Genomic DNA, 14690 nt, shown 5'->3' on the forward strand with positions numbered 1-14690 from the left:
ATGTGATGAACCTCAAAAATACAATGCTAGCTGAAAGAGGCAGACCTAGAGGTCCTACATTGTACAATTTTATTTGTATAAGGTGTCCAGAATAGTTAAGTCTGTAGAGACAGAAAGTAGATTGGTGGTTGCCAGGAGCTGGGAGGAGGGAGTATAGGTATGGGGTTTCCTTTGTGGGGGATGAAAATGTTATGGAACCAGACAGAGGTAGTGGTTGCATAACACTGTGAATGTATTAAATTGTCTACTTTATATCAATTTCATCTCAATAAGAAAAAGTTAAAGATAAGCAAACACAAAAGGGAATGTAGGCTTCATTCTGGGGGACCTGGGGAAATTCTACTGGACATCTTTGCTGTCATCCTGAGTTGTCTTATGAAGCTGCCTGCGTATGTGTAGGTATCTATCAGAGCTGTCACTCTGTGGAACTCCAGGGGACACCACTGACGTGATGGTCCATGCACATGGAGCATAGTGGGCCTGTGTCCCCCCTGGAGTGTCATGGGACCTCTGGCCAAAAGAGGGGGATGGCAGAGGCTCCAGGCCAGACTCCTTCATCCACATCTCCTGATCACATAGTCATGATATGATTTACTTCCCTCTCTGCAGCTGCCAACCAAAAGGCCTGACCGCTGATTAGCAGGAGCCAGTGGGTAGAAAGAGGGTTTGCTCCTCGGAGAGTGATGTCTCCATCCTTGCCATCCTGCCTGTCTCCCCACACAGTGGTCATTGCCAACACTCTCGAGATATAGTGGCAAGGGAGGGGGTAAAGACTCCAGGTGATGACAGAAGAGACCCAAAGTCATTATTTTAATGGAGTCATTGGCTGTGCTTCCGCATCTCCTTATCAATGTCATTAGAATTAATTTGATTGCATGCTCTCCCTCTTCTGTCTCTCTCTCTCTCTCTCTTTTCTCATCACAAATGACTATCCTCATGGATATGTGACTCTTGGGCATGACAAGCCTCCTGTTGGGACCTTTGAGGCCATGATGGCAGTATGCAGGAGCTCCAACTAACTCAGGGCTGGTTGCAAAGGCCTCTCGCCCCTGGACACTGGCTTCTCTTGCTCTCAGGGCCCTGGGGTTGGAGAAGATCGTAAAGTACTTTTAGCCTTCTGTCCTAAAGAAGTATGATGTCCAGTGTCCTCTTCCCATTCACCACAGCGCAATTTAGGGACAATAGCTCAAAGAATATTGTTTTGCTCCTTAATGCAGAATTCTTAAACCATGTGGATTTCTCTACCCTGGTAGTGGACTCCCCTCCCATCTACTCCGGGCCCTATAGACCAGAGGCTTGCAAAACAGTTTCATAAGGGCTGTGGGGTGACCTGATACTGTGGAGGGTCAGAGGTAGGCATCAGGGGGTTGGAGACCTTGGACACCCTACCAGTGGCCTGGCCTCAGAGGGAAGGATCTGAAGGTCAGGGGGAGGATGGCTCTTAATTGGCAGGTATTGTCTCCTGTGTGAGCCCCCAGTGATCCTTATCACAGTGAGTGACTCTACCTCTCTGTTTTCTGCATGTGGAAGAATGCTTTAGAGAGAGCATTTTCTCTGCATTTCTAGAGAGCTTGGGGTCATGCCTTAGAGAGATGAAGGGTGAGAATGAGACTATGTATGTGGCAGTATGGTGGCAAGAGATGACCTCGGGCAAGTCATGTTCCCTTTATGGCCTATATGGGTCTGCTTGGGCTGCTATAATAAAGTATCATGAGCTGGGTGGCTCAACACAAGAGAAATTTCTTGTCTCATGGTGATGGAGCCTTGAAGGCTGAAATCAAGATGTCACAGGGCCGTGCTCCTTCTGAAACCTGTAGGAGAAGATCCTTCCTCACTTTGTCCAGCTAGCTCTTGGTAGCTCCAGACATTCCTTGGCTTGTGACAACATAGCTCCAGTATTCATTGGACGTTCTCTGTCTCTTCCAACCTTCCCTCTGTGCTTGTCTGTCTTTGTACCCACATACCTCCTGTTCATAAGGACATCTGTCTTGTCAAATGAGAGCCCCACCGTCATGCACTCATTTTAACGTGATCACCTCTGTAGAGACTTGATTTGAAGCCTGAGGGGCTAGAACCTCCACATGTCTTTTTGCTGAGGAAAAACCAAACCAAAAAACAAACCAACCAAAAACAAAACAACTCCTCACACAGGCCTTGGTCCCTTTGACTGCTCAGTGAAGGTGGGACCAGGGTCCCTCCATGAAGCCCCTATGATCCCATCCCACTTGCCAGAAGCTTCCCCCTTTCCTTTTGCCACTGTAGATGAGTCCCCAAGCAGAGGAAAAGAAGGGCTTTGTACAGGGACTGTCAAACTCTGAGAATCTCCCGGGGAGCGAGCTAATGGGGCATCGTTCTGGTCCTACTCCCAAAGATTCTACCCAGTGGGATTGGCTGGGATCCAAGGGTCTGCCCTTTTACATGTTCCCCAGGATTCGGATGCTGGTGGCCCTCAGACCTCAGTTTAAGAAATTCCATTCTTCACAACATCTGTGTATATCAAAACATCAAGTCACACACCTTACATAGATAGAATTGGAACTTGTTGATTATACCTTGGCCAAGATGGGCAAAGAAAAAAATACCACCATGCGTCTTGGTCCAGCCTCAGGCACTGTCCTTACCTAGGAGGTGGAACAGAGGTTCTGGAAGGGCGGGCTAGGGGAAGAGCAATCTGAACTCAGCCCCTGACACCTTGGATGTGCTGCCTGGGGCCTTCATTACCGTGCCACCCAGAGAGACCTGTGGCAAGGGGATGCTCCGCAACACACCTGCTTCCCCGGGTCTTCTCTCAGGCCCCAGCCAGAGAATCACGGCCTTGGGAACCAGGCAGAGGCCCGTGGGACAGGCAGGCAGTTCCTGTCACCTCAGGGCCTGTGACAAACACCTTTCATTTTTGGTGGGAGGAATCAGCCACGTTTTGTGGTCCCAGATATCTTTCCTTAATTGGTGAGACGGGGCTGATTTATTTGTTAATTAACAGATGGAGACGCACGCAATAATGTGGTTTGCTTTATTTATACTTGACAGTGGTGGGTTTCTGGAGAAGCGCCTGGGGATGAGGGAACTGCTTGAAGTACCGGGTGTGAGGGGAAGATGAGTCATCCTGGGGGAAGATGCGTCATCCTGGATGGGGGACTCTACTGGCGGAGTCTCTTCCCCCAGGTGTGTCCCACTTTCCTCTTCTGACCAGGAAACCATTGTCACTGCCCCATGGCGTTGGCAAGTGTGTTCGGTCAGGTGAAAACCAAAGGTATTACTTATTGAAAAGCTCAATTTTTCCACCTTTCTTTGGTTATTTCTTTATTCTCTCCTTCTACAGACACTGAAAGTTGAGGCACTGCGTGAGGAGCTAGGGAGCCGGCACAGCTCTGACTTTCAGAGTAGTTGGCCTCTTTTGTGCAGTTGGGTAAGCCCCAAAAGGGCTGCTTTGTTGACCCTCTTCCTTTGTAGGAAGCTTTGTAGCAGCTGGGCCCTGGGGCAAACCCGACCCTGTGGGCCACTTGACAGATGCCTCCTCTGCACTAGACAGTCCTTTTGGGGAGAGGGAGTATCCTCAGTACAGTTCCAGAATGAATGATCGCAAGGCTTTCCCTTCAAGCAGCTCACGTGGGGATAGAGGCCTGGGGCTGCCCACGCTGAGCGTGTTTGCAGGCCTCCACCCTGGCATGCGGGCAATCTTGGATATGCCGCTCACCTGGGTCCAAGTCTTTTAATTCCAAAGGTGGGGACCAGGCTTCCAGGGCAAACTTTCCTTTGACCTACAGCTCTAACTCTCTTTAAAAGACCTTGGTCATGGGGCACCTGGGTCTCTCAGTTGGTTAAGCATCTGCCTTCATCTTGGGTCATGATCCCGGGGTCCTGGGATGGAGCACCACATTGTGGGTGGCGGGGGGGGGGGGGGGGGGGGTCCCTGCTCAGCAGGGAGTCTGCTTCTCCCTCTCCCTCTGCTCTTCCCCCTGCTGTGTGCAAGCCTCTCTCTCTCTCTCTCTCTCTCTCTCTCTCTCTGTCAAATAAATAAATAAAATCTTTAAAATAAATAAATAAATGAATGAATGAAAGACCTTGATGAGACCATGGCCTCACCAAGTAACCTCTGGCCGAGTACCAGAAGTCAGCCATGTCTCTACATATTTTGTAATTCGCGAAGTTGAGAGGTGTTCCTATGACAGCGTGCCTTAGCATGTTTGATCCCAGTACCCTGGGAGGTGGGTACTATGCTCCCCTTCCTTTACAAAAGAGAAAACAGAGGTGTGAAGAGGTAGAGGTCTCCCAGGGGGCGAGGGATGGAGTGAGGCTTCAGTTCTGGGTGCTCTCCATCCCCTCTCATACCGTCCTCCCAAGATAAAGCCTTGTCCACGGCCAGATCCATTTGGGCACCCATTCCTAATATACCTTCTCTTTGTCTCCCTCTCTGCACACGCTCACACCTAGATGAGTATCAGAACAGCCTGGGCTAACACAGACATGCCACCTGTGGGAGGCCAGATTGGCTCAGTACAGAGCTGTTTGTCCTTTCCACTCTGCCTTGCTGTTCCCCCTTCTCTGTGGACTGAGGGCCATGTTAACATTTCAGATACGCTGAAAGAACAGGAGCCTCCAGAGAAACAGCAGTTGCAGGCAGGTGGCATAATTGCTGTGAGCTCGGGCTCTGGAGCCAACCTATTTGTGTTCATAGTCCTGCTCTGCTGTGTGCCAGCCATGGGAGCTCAGGCAACTTACTTGACCTCTTCGGGCCTCAGTTTCTCCCTGGGTTAAATGGGGAGAGCATAGTTCCCATCTCATATAGTTATCGTGGAAATTAAGTTAGGTGATGCCCGTCAGGCACCCATCACAGTCGCAGGCAGATAGCATGAACAAACCATGATAAGGACGATGATGTGGATGAAGGAGGAGAAGTGGGGGGGAGGAGGAGAAGGAGGAACAGAAGGACAGGAAGAGGTCAGGCCTGTTTTGAAGAGCGCTGTGAATGTCCTCATGGCCAGCGTTGGGGAGAATATGCTCATCTCTCTGGCCCAGAAGACTGCCTGACAGCTATGGGGGAAGCGTCCCTTAGCAGATGTGCAAGCGTAGGAGCAGCTTCAAAGTACCCCCTCATGGGGGTCAACCACGTGCTCACACACATGCCCACTCCCCCTTCACTCTGGGGAGCACCTTGACAGTGAGTCATGCAGAGTTGCAGTGCCAGCTCCTTCTACTCAACTCTGCAGAGCCCTTTGCTGCAGTCGATGAAAACAGATGGTAGAAGTAATTAGGAAGCCAAACTGCTCTGCTAAGACCCCCCAAGAAGGTAACTGTTTCTGCTGAACATTTGTAACAGCTACCATCGTGCCCCAATCGGGTGGCAGGTCCTCCACACAACAGTCGAAGTGACCCCATCAAAGGGTAAATCAGCCCTGTCCCCTGCTCCTCAAAAAGAATCCCCATTTCACTAAAAGAAGAAAAGAAAAAAGCCAAAGCCATACTGTGTCCCATCAGGTCCTATGGGGTCTGACCTCCCATTTTCCCTTGGACCTCATCTCTAGCTACTCTTCCCTTCTCTCTTGCTGCTTCAGCCACACTGAATGAATGGCTTTGTGCAGCCAATGTACCAGGCACGCTCCAACCCCAGGGCCTTTGCACTGTCTGTTTCTCGTGCCTGGAATGCTCTCCCCTAGATGTCCTCGCGGCTCACTCCGTCACTCCTCCTTTGAGTGTTCTCATCTCTGTAAGGATCACCCTGACATTTTGGAATCTAATATCACTTTCGAGCTGACGCTGTGGTTAATTAAACTATGCTGCCACCTCCAGCCATCTTGCTACCATCATCCACCCACCTCTCTGACCTCTCCCCCTCTTGCTGTCTCTCTGGCACCCTCTAGCTTGTACCAAGCACCCTGATGGGCTTATGGATTCAGAGAAGAGATGACACAGAACTGAGTGATCATTGCCTTCAAGGAGTACACAGCACAGCAAGGCAGACCTCTAAAGGGCTACATTCAGGTTTTCCAAGAAAGGAAGCTGGTTACAGGCATGACTAAGCTGAAAAATTTGGGATGGTTTTCTTTGTGATCTGGCTTCCAGTGTTATTAATCTGTTCTCATGTTGTCTGTGTACCACAATAGCCACAAACTCTTCACAGAAATCTCTACATAGGAAGGCCGAAGTCTTAACATGACTATTTCATTGGGTGCCTAACACAATATTGGGGCCGTGAAAGCTCCTGATAGAAATGACAGGGGGTGGGGATGCTTGAAGCGGATGATCATTCTATTGCTGCTTTAGTTCAAGATCGCCTTGGCTGAAAATCACAAGGCAGGAAAATAAACAAATTGTTCTATTTATGTGCAATCCCAAAGACTAAAGGTTAGGTTATCCTTTAAAGTCTTAATCAGTCAAGTGTCCACATAGGAGAATAATTGAACCTAGTTTCTTTCTTTTCTTTTTTTTTTTTTTAAAGATTTTATTTATTCATTCATGAGAGACACACAGAGAGAGGCAGAGACATAGGCAGGGAGAGAAGCAGGTTCCCTGCAAGGAGCCTGATGTGAGACTCAATTCCCAGACTGGGGATCATACCTTGAGCTGAAGGCAGATGCTCAACCACTGAGCCACCCAGGTGTCCCTGAACCTAGTTTCTTGGTAGGAGATGCGAGTTTTATGAAATTCTCTCCTACTAGTGAAATGTCAAACACGATTCCATGTGTAATTTTTACTTCCAGGAATAATAGTTAACTTACGTTGAGCATGAACACTGTGCCAGGCCTGCGTTAAGTGCCTCATCTATGTTATTTCATTTCATGATTACTACCCCCACCCCAATAGGTGGATGTTAAGAGTTCTTTACCTAGAAGGAAATAGACTTGGAGAGACCAGTTCTACACAGTTGTTCTGTGTAGCCCAGTGCCGGGAATATAGTGGGTGCTCAAACAATGTCAGTGGCCCCCTTCTTGGCTACTCTCCTCAATAATACGCTATGGCTGTAGAAACCTTGAACTTTCCTAGACGCACCTGGAGTCCATTAGGATTTGCCACCCGTACCACCTCTGGGGTTAATGAGTTTTATAAGCTGACAACCAGCTGTGCCAAGCAGTAGTTCTCCCTTTCATTTGTTTTAAATTACCTATTTCAGGCTTCAAGTGGTGCCTCTGTGGGTCCAGCAATTCCAGAGCTGATGAGCACATTCATGTTCATCTTTGATAACCTTTAATCTTGTGGCCACTTATTGTGTACCTGCCATGTGCCAGGCCTTGTGCTGCTCTCTGTGGGCACTCAGAAGAAATCTTCCCTGACCTTAAGAAGTTCTCACTTAAAAGACTCTGATGGTTGGACTCCAGCATATAGCTGTGAGGAAATGGACTTTGGAGCCAAGTGAGCAGAGGCTACATCAGAGCACACAGGCTGTGCGCTGCACAACTCCAGGTAGTGTCATCCACAATCGATACAATTATGCACTGTGGAGTTGTGCAGTGCACGACCTACACATCCATATGTGGTGAGCTTGTCGCTGCTGGGGGCGGGGTTGGGCAGGGAGGCAGGGTGGAGGGTGTCATGAGCAACTAACTAATATTTTCTTTAAAATTCCATTTCCTTATCTGTCATATGGTAATCCCACTACCTTCCTCACAGAGTTGCCTTGAGGATTAAAGGAGATCATACATGCTGAGTGAAGATTATAGTGTCTGGCACACAGGGGCTGCTGAGTAAATAGGAACCTCTATCGTGGTGTCTTTCCAGAGTCAAGAGTGTGCTTTGCTGTAGAGTGAGCCCTAAATGGGTCTGATCTTATCTGGGAAGGCTCAGGCCTAAAGTCCTACCTGAGAACAGGCACGTGCTTTATTGAGTCCTTGGCTCTAATCAATAGAAATAGTGCTCTTGACTGCAGCTGGAGGTTAGAAACCTCATCTGAGATCCTAGTGATGAAGCGGCTGCAGAGTCCTCCCCAACCCTTTCCTGCAAAGCTTAGACAAAATGATAATAAAAATCACTATTATTACTGCTATCTTATAAGCATCTGACATTTTTGGTTTGCCAGAATCTTTGAACACCCTTCCTAGATATGGGCAGTTCACAGAAATTTTGGATGATTCTTCCTCGAGTAGAAGACTTGCACAGTCAGCCTCCCTTGCTGGCGGTCAAGTGTGTACTTGATCCCACCCCTACCAGATTTCCAAGGGTGTTACTCCGCAATTCCACCTACGGTCTCCCCTCTCATCCACACCCCCACTCTCTGCTGCATTATTTCTCTTAGTATAAAACATACTATTACCTCTCTTACCTTGAAAAAAAAGTTGCCTTGACCCTTTGTCTCCCTTTAGCAAATCCCTCCAAAGAGTTGTCTATGCCTGTGCCTCCAATTTCTCTCCTCAAGTTTTCTCTTCAACCCATCCCAATTAGGCTTCACTTCCCCTCTGAAGCTGTCCTTGTCAAGGTCACAAATGAGCTTGGAGTTGCTATATCTAATGGTCAATTCTTTGTGTTCATCAGATTTGGCTCGTTGCCAACATTTGATGGCGCTAATGACTTTCTCCTTCCCTAAACATGTCCCCCATTTGCCTTTCAGGATATCACCTCTCCTGGTTCTCCTCCACTCCTCAAATGCTTTCTAACTCCCTGTCCTCTTAATGGTGGAAAGTCCCAGAATGGAGTCCTTGTACCTCTTCTCTATCTGCTCTACATGATTGCAGCCAGCGCCCCAGCTGTAGGTTTACAGCAGAAAAGATGAGTCTCAAGTACATGTGGCCAGTTCAGTCCTCATCCCTCAACTCCAGACTCCTGCCAAGTTGTTTATTCCACATCTCCACTTGGATGTCTGAAACTGAGCTGCTGACCCTACCCTCCAAACCTGCCATAACAAAGTACCACAAATGGAGTGGCTGAAGCAACAGAAATGTATCATCTCACCATTCTGGAGGTTGGGAGTCTGACTCAAGGTGTTGTCAGGGCACTGATCCCTCTTAGGACTCAGGGAAGGATCTGGGCCATGTCTCTCTCCCTGCTTTGTCAGTTCCTTGGCTTGAGGCAATGTAACTTCATCCTTCTCTCCAACTGCAACCTGTGTGCATGTGAATCAGTGTCCACAATTTTCATTTTTATAAAGACATCAGTCTTATTAGATCCCACTCTAATCACCTGATCTTAACTTGACTACCTCTGCAGAGACCCTATTTCCAAATAAAGCCAAATTCCCAGGTATCAGGGGTTAGGACTTCAACCTACCCCTTGTGAGGGTTATGGTTCACCCCAGAACACCTGCACCTCCTACTTTATTCCATTTGGGTAAGCAGCAGTTCCCTTCTTTCATCTGCTCGGGTCGGAAACGCTGGAGTCATCAATGACTTGTCGCTTTCTTACACATTGACATCCAAATCCATCAGCATATCTACCTTCAGATATATTCAGAATCCAAATACATCTCATAATCTCCTCTGCTATCTTCTGGTTCAAGCCACCATGTTTTGTCATCTAGGTTAGTGGCACTAGCCTCCTAACTGGTCTCCCGTCTTCTGCTCCTGCCCTCCTCTAGTAGCCATAGTGACCCTTTGAAAATGTAAGATTGTGTCACTGCTCTGCTGAAACCCTCCCATGTTCCATGTATCCTCCAGCACACAGAGTCAGAGCCAGTGGCCCACAAGGCCTTACATTTTACCACAAGGCCCACACTTTACCTCTCTGGACTCATCTCTTGGTTCTTTCTCCTCCCTCCCTCTGCCCATCCACTCTGGCCTCCTTGCTGGTTCAGTCACAGGGTCTTTGCATTTGCTGTTCCCACTGCTCAGAATGCTCTTTCTCTATAACTGCCTGGTTTGCTGCCCCCCCCCCCCCACCCACCTTCCTTTTAACCTTTGTCCAAATATCATTCACTCTGTGAGGTCTTCCTGACCAACCTATGTAAAATTACAGCCCTCTCACCCTCTTAGGTCACCTCCTCAACTTTATTTTCTGTCTAATATTAAGCCTCATTTGATTAATTATGTATTTTGCTTGTTTTTGGTCAGTTTTCCCCACTTGAATGCCTCCTGGGAGACAGGGATATTTATGTTGTTTTTTTTTTTTTTTAGATTTATTTATTTATTCATGAGAGACAGAGAGAGAGAGAGAGGGGCAGAGACACAGGCAGAGGGAAAAGCAGGCTCCATGCAGGGAACCTGATATGGGACTCGATCCTGGCACTCCTGGATCACGCCTTGAGCTGAAGGCAGATGTTTGACTGCTGAGCCACCCAGTGGTCCCTATTTATCTGTTTTTATCACTGTTGTATCCCCGGGGCCTAGAACAGGACTGGCACATAATAGGTGATCGGGAAATATGTGTACAAGGAACTGATTAATTGAATTAATAATTACCATTATAATAATGGTAAATCAGCAGTGATTAGCAGCTGTCAGAGGATGGTTACCACTGATTGTATCCTTCGGGGAACCTGATGAAGTAGATCTTATCCTCCTGGTACAGGTAGGGAAACTGAAGTTTCCTGGGATTACATGCTAGGTCCCGGGTCATGCTGCTGGTAACAAAGCAAGAACTTGACTTTGGAATCAGACCATCTAGGGTCGAATGCTTACTCTGACTCTTTCTGTATGTGTGTCCCTAAGCATTTTATATCATCTCTTGAAGTCTCAGTTTCTTTTTCTTAAACTGGGGGCAAAAATTCTCATTTCATGGAGGTACGAAGAAAATTAAATGAGCTCATTCTTGGGAAATGACTGGTAGGTAGTAAGCACTTGATAAACGTTAGTTTTTATTGCTATTATTTCGCCCATTTGCTCCTGTGACTATTCCCCACTGATGAAGCAAGGAATAAAATTGTGGGCAAGGGATTTTCTTTCAACACCTTTATTTTCTTTTGGCATCTGTTCAGGGCCCAGCTCCCACATTCTCCTGAGATCTGGAAATTAAGAATTAAAAAAATAATAATAATAGCCGGTCCGGTGCAGCCTCTGCCTCAACAGCTGTATGCTCGTGTGTTAGTGTTAGGGTGTATGCGGGCGGGTATGTTGCTTGTGCCTGTGTGTCTTTATTTTCCATTTACCTAGAAAATTGATAGATTTCCAATTTAGAACAAGGGGGGACCGGGAGGGAGAAGGAAAATAGAGCTGCCCATCAAAATTAGCAGGGAAGTGGGTAAAGGTCATTTGATCACAGCTTGGCTGCACTCAGAATTAACCTGCATAACAGAGACTTGTTGGGTTTGCAGCTCTTTAAGGAGCATATTAACACCGGGAGGGAGGCAAGGAGACACCCAGAGAGAAGGTCAATTTGTGGTTGCTCAGAGCAGCAGGGCTCCTGCACACAGTTGGCTGCAGAAGACAGCTCTGGGCCACTGGGGTGGGGAGCAGGGGAGGAAAGCCTGGCATGTGGATGAGGCTCCGGAGCCCTCCCAGGGCTGCCTCCGAAGTCTGGCTGGGCCTGGGAGAGCCCTGGCATCCGAGCAGGAGCCGTGGCAGAAAGAATTAGGGAAGCGAGCGTGGCATCCAGTTGTGGCAGTTGCAGACTCATTAATTGTCTGTGGGGAGAGGAATGGCGGCATTTATATGATAAAGATGCTGGGAAATTAGAGGGAGCAGCAGTGCTGTTTACTGTTTTTATTTTATTTTTATTATCATTAAATTGCTTCAAGTCACCTGTAATTTTCCTAGGCTGTCACAATTACAAATCTTTGAGGATTACACGAGACACGCACATTCCGAAAGGTATAATTTAAACTTTCAGAGGTCTGAGGGCCTCAGCTCTTTTTCATTACCTCGCTGGCAGTTGGCCCTGATGGGTTGAATGCGGTAACGCAACCTCTCCCCACCAGCACCGGGTTCTGGATCCAGCCCCTAAGATTTGTGTTTTTACCAATAACTTGGGGGCCTGGTAAACCTTGAGGCAGCTGTGCCCTGCAGGGAAGAGGCATGACCTGAAGCCAGGGACCTAATTACATATTCCTGCTTTGCTCCAGGATAGCTCTCTGCCCCTGGGTAAGAGGGTGGCTTAACCTCCCTCCCTGTGTCTCTGCATCTGTAACCTGAGGATACTGATATGTAACTTGCAGCATCATGGTTTGACTTAGACTACGATTCCTTTGTTCTGACACCAATTCTCTGACACCAACTGAGTTTCCTGCAATTCAATTTAATCTTGACACTACCCAGAGTTCCCGTCAGATCCCAACGTGAAGGCCAAGGTCCCCAACAAGACTGCCCTAACCTCAGATGCCTGCCACAAATGAGGTCCCTGTTCAACCCGCACTTTCGTCTGACATGGCTATGAATTCAGGGGTTCCCACAACATCCCTTCAGGTTTGATAATTTGTTAGAACTCACTGAAAGGACCATACTTATCACTACAGTTTTATTATAAAGGATAGAACTCAGGAATAGCCAAATGGTCGCAGAATGGCGGGGAGGCAGAGACCTTCCACGCTCTTTCCTTCTGGAATCAGGTCAGGTCACCCTCCCAGTACATCAATATGTTCACCAACCAGGAAGGTCCACTGAGCTTCGGTATCTGGAGGTTTGATGGTCTCATTATGTTGGCATGATTAAATCAACGGCCATGCAATGGAATTCAAACTCCAATCCCTCTGCCCTCCCCACAGGTTGTGGGGTAGAAGTGAGAGCCACGTTCTGGTCCTGCTGGCTGGCCATAAGGGCTCACTATTAGCATAAACTCAGGTATGGCCCAAAGGAGCTCATTATGAATAACAAAAAAACACTCCTATGGGGAATTCCAAGGGTTTTTGAAGCTGTGCCAGAAACTAGGGACAAAGATCTTTTTTTTTTTTCCACTGTATCTCCAGTTGCCAAGTTAGAGTTTTCTTCAGAATCACCCCAGAGCATATTAAAAGTTCAGCCTCTAAGGCCCTGGATCTCCAGGTAATTGATAATAATAGGTCTGGGCTGAGACCTACAAATTTGCATTTCTAATGTGCTCCCAGGTAATGTTGATGCTGGTGGTCTATGGATCATACTTGGAGAAATGCTGGTTTGATAAAATATATGGTAATATGCATGAAATTGCTGAAAACTGTGACATTCATCACCAACATTCGGCATTATCGTGAGGACTGTCTCCCCATTCGAACGGATCTGATTGTTGAATGTGTTAAATGTAATTGTAATTAAATATCAGAGCTGAAGGAAGCCTAGAAGCCTTAGGGTGTCTAGTTCCCTGGAACTCCTGGAAAGTTTCTCAAGGATTGGCGAAAGTTGGAAGATGAGGTCAGAAATGAAGATGTGCAAGCCTCATGGAGATTGAGAGTCAAGCCATTTGCAATGCTCCCTTAGTGATGCCTGCAGCAACCCCTTCCCCTCCCCTGCTCTTCCCTCAGTGCCACAGTGATGGGGAACCCCACGCACTGCTCACATACTCTGAGGCTATGAAGTTCAGCCTGGCTCCGCTTCATATCTGGAGCCTCAGCCACGACCCCAAAACTCTCACGAACTTTCTTACTCAGCTTCTCCAACTGTAGTCTCCCAAAGAGCCACCTCGAGATTGATCCTGGACTGATCTTTAGGGGTAGACCAAGGACTTGGCATTTTTAAGAAGTTCCCAAGGACCCTGCAGCTGCCCCCATAGCAGCTGTCCTTGCCTCTAACTTGCTGGGGAGGCTGATACAAGCTCAGAAGGGCTGGCTTTCTGAATGGCAGATAGTAGGCACTCAGTGATGATTATGGAAAGAATGAGAATATTGATGAATAAATTTGTTTTACCTTCTTCCCAGCTTAAAGTTCTTCCGTGTCTTCTTTTGTCTTGCCACTCCCCCTACTCCTTGTCTTAACCTAGGGCCCTGGGATGGCTTCTGGCCTCATACAGGATCTTACTTTACCAGTTTCTCTCTCCTGCATCTGCTGTGTCTTACTTTCCACAGCTCTTTCTACATTACCGGGTCTCCCTAGCCCTTCTTCCAAGGTAACCTCCTGGTCTTTCTCTGCGCCTCTGATCAACTTTTGCTACGGATTCCTGGCATCTCCATTTCTTCCTTTCCTCCTGCCCTCCCTTGCCCTCATTTCTACATCCAATCTGTGATTCAGTCCTCTCTCTTTTACCTCTGATCTTTGTCTTGTCTTCATTTTTATCTTTCCCTTCCATGTTACACCCCATGTCAGGCCTTCATTTGCTCAAGTTGAATCCATTGCAATAGCTTCTACTCTCATGTCTGCCCTCCAAGTAATGCTAGACATTTGGCCTAATGAATCATTTTAAGTCTCAGCTCTTTTCATACCATTACCCTATTTGAAATGTTTTTCTGACTCTGCATTGTCAGCAGAATAAGATCCGCAATCTTTAGCATCACAAATTGACCCCTATTTATTTTTCCAGATTTATCTTCACTCCCTTAAACTTCCAGTCTTCCCAAAATTCTAGGTCCCTATGCTCTTGGAACTAAACACTTGCTGCATTCTCTTGCCTCCTCATCCTTATCTTTGCTTTTCTCAGCATCACAGCTTCCCCATCAATCTGTGCAACTCTTTCAACTACTTTGGCACCTGTTCTGGGAAACCTTCCATCATCCCCAGACGTATGGGCATGCCTGAAACCTCCATGGCCCACTGCTGGTCTCTTCTCTGCTTTGCTTTGTATTTATGTGTCTTAACTTCTGAGATGATCGGCCTTCAAGGAGCTGATCAATAGTAGCATGTTCAATGACAGGAACTGCTATAATTGGCTGAGCACCTACTATGCATAAGAGGTCCTTCACATACAATGACTTTAAAACTTACCACCAC

The 14690-nt window shown here is 47.4% G+C and overlaps 1 protein-coding gene across 2 annotated transcripts in view; it reads left to right on the top strand.

Annotated features, from left to right (window-relative positions):
• BUD13 (BUD13 homolog) overlaps positions 1-14690 on the top strand; it is a 499699-nt gene that overhangs the window by 250047 nt on the left and 234962 nt on the right. The gene's annotated exons all lie outside the window — the stretch shown is intronic.

Source organism: Vulpes vulpes, chromosome 12 (assembly GCF_048418805.1).
Source record: "Vulpes vulpes isolate BD-2025 chromosome 12, VulVul3, whole genome shotgun sequence".
Lineage (NCBI taxonomy): Eukaryota > Metazoa > Chordata > Mammalia > Carnivora > Canidae > Vulpes > Vulpes vulpes.